Here is a 2,829-nt window from a genome sequence, read left to right as displayed (position 1 = left end):
TTGTTATTTCAAAGGTACGTTAATCTAGATGCATTAGAGCTTGCTTAAGACAAAGATAAACCTTTTACTAAAAATGTTATATGCCTGGGGTATGATTACTCACCATGACCTGCCCAGTTGGGAATTTATAATCAGATTACCCTGTGAGGTTACCCACAGTCATTTGCCATTAAAGGGGTATTTATGATATTTATATATGCTAGAAAAAACTTTTACTATATGTCACATAAGATCCACTTCTCTAACATTATGAGACAAATACTTTCCCTGCTGTTTTCATTTTCACTGTGATTTGTTGGTTCCTGTACTGAAGTTAGGTATTGATCTTTTCCTCTTTGAATTCTTTCAAAGATTAGACACTGTAATCTAAATAAACATATAAAAACTCTCAATTTTATTTTGTGCAATTTTTGACCATTAAGTTATTTAATAAATTACTAATTTCTAAATATAAATTTTGGATATAACTTGATGTTTCTTCAAACTGGTAATCTAGTAACAGCTTACAGTCTATCTGTGAGAAACTTAGGGAGCAATCTTGTTTAAAGGGAGGGTAGGATATTTGTTTTGAAGTTGCATTTCTATAGCAAGCACATTGTTTTTACTGACATTGCATATTATTTGATATCTTTATGATAGTGGTGACCATGAAGCAGATTATGAATAGAGAAAAAGGTTAAAGCTCCCGAAGCCAGGATCCCATTATAATTTTTGTGGGCTTTAGGTACTTTTGCCTTTGTGGGGTCATTCCTTCATAAAAAATATTAAAAATTATATTTTACAATTTTTTAATGTTTTTTTATGATGGGGAATATAATCTAGGATAGATTCATTTTATTATTATTATTGTTTTCTTTTTTCTTATTTTAAAATACCTTATTTTAAGAAGTGGATCTTATGTGTAATACAGTAAAAGTTTTTCTAACATACATAAATATCATAAATACCCCCTTAATAGCAAATGACTGTGGATAAAAAAGGTATTCTACAGACAGCAACCTCACAGGGTAATCTGATTATAAATTCCTAACTGAGCAGGTCATGGTGGGTAATCATACCCCAGGCATATAACATTTTTAGTAAAAGTTTTATCTTTGTCTTAAGCAAGTTCTAATGCATCTAGATTAACCACCTTTGAAATAACAACCCTCAAGGGAGCACATAATCTTATTTTAAAACATTCTTGAGGGCTAGTAATCTGTGCCTACTGTATCTAATGAATGAGTCAACTCTGTCCCAAAGCCACCCCTTAGCACTAATTATCTATCTATCTATCTATCTATCTATCTATCTATCTATCTATCTATTTCTCTCTCTCTCATTTTTCTGTCTTTCTATTTATCTATCTGAATCATTGGATCTACTTCTTGCCTTTTCATTCATTCCTCAGATACACATTTCTATCTATTCAAATATCAGAATCACATTATTTAACAATTATTTTAAAAAATATGTTCTAATAGTTGTTAGAGTTGATCTATACCCCAGGGTTCTTCTTTTAGGTCTCTTGACCACTTATTTACAAAGTGAACTTTAGATCCCCTCTGTTTATTATAATAGAAAAACCCTGCTGAGGTTGCATTATATTTGTAAATCATGTCAAAGAGATATGACATCTTTATAAAGACAGAACAGTTTGATATTCTACTGCAGAAGCAGGATACCATGACCATGCTATAGAGAAAGTTCAGGAGGAATGGAGACAGAGGCAGGAAATAAGGTACAGGAGAACCTACTTTCTGTTAGGGTAAGCTCCCAACTAGGGGTGCTCAGAGAAGCTAGACACAAGCTCCATTCAGTCAGCATAGTCCCAGAAGTAGGTCGTAAACCAGCACAGCAGGAAAAGTGCTAGTTTATTTCTTAAATTAGGAGAAATGCTCTTGGGCAGACTGAAGACTGTCTTTCAGCCAAAACTACCTTCTTGTAATCTGGCATCCTAAAGTGGCTGTCATTTGGTAAACCTCAGTATCATAGTACTTATGAGTGAGTTTAAACAAAATATTTTGTTTTTCATCAAGGTATCCTTGAGACCAATAAACAGTGATAGGAACAAGGAAAAGAGATCAGACGGTAAAGGCTGACCAGTGTGGAGCCACCTGGGGTCATCACTCATGCTCGACTCACTCCTCTCCTTTTTTCCTAATAAGATAAATATTTTGTCTCTCCTTATAATTTTCTAAGTTTATAATTTTCTAATATGAGAGACAGCCATTTTAAGATGGATTTGCAAAATTCAGAGGACTTCCTCCCTAAATCCAAGTCTTTAATGATGAAAATCAGTAAGTACTATAATTCAAGCTAATGACTTACAGGTGTTGTCTGCTATGAATAGACGTAACTCTAATATAAGGGCCATTAGAGTAAATTGAATAACTTTAATGTAGAGAGAATTTGGATATATATCACGTTTTATAAATCACATACAGAGGGTATACTTGGCAAGCTATTTCCCTTTATGAATCATGAAAAGAATCTAGGCTGGGAAGATTTCTGTGCCTCCAAGAAAAAGATGAAGCATGTATGATCTTCAAATTCAAACTTTCAAAATTTCAATGACAATGTTTTACTTCAATTTTAATGTTATGAAGTACATTGGAACACCTTATTGGAAAATCTACCTGTGGGTCTATGCCAGTCCACTCTTCACACCCAGAAGCATAGAGTTACCTTTTATACTCAGAGAAACCTCCTCTGTCCAAATAAATCAAATAATGACCCACATACTTACTAGGGGATAACACATTAGTTTCCAACACTGATTAACGTTGGAGATATATATATATATATATATATATATATATATATATATATATATATATATATATATAT

Source organism: Hipposideros armiger, unplaced genomic scaffold (genome assembly GCF_001890085.2).
Source record: "Hipposideros armiger isolate ML-2016 unplaced genomic scaffold, ASM189008v1 scaffold_181, whole genome shotgun sequence".
Classification (NCBI taxonomy): Eukaryota; Metazoa; Chordata; class Mammalia; order Chiroptera; family Hipposideridae; genus Hipposideros; species Hipposideros armiger.
Note: the sequence above shows the minus strand (reverse complement) of the source record.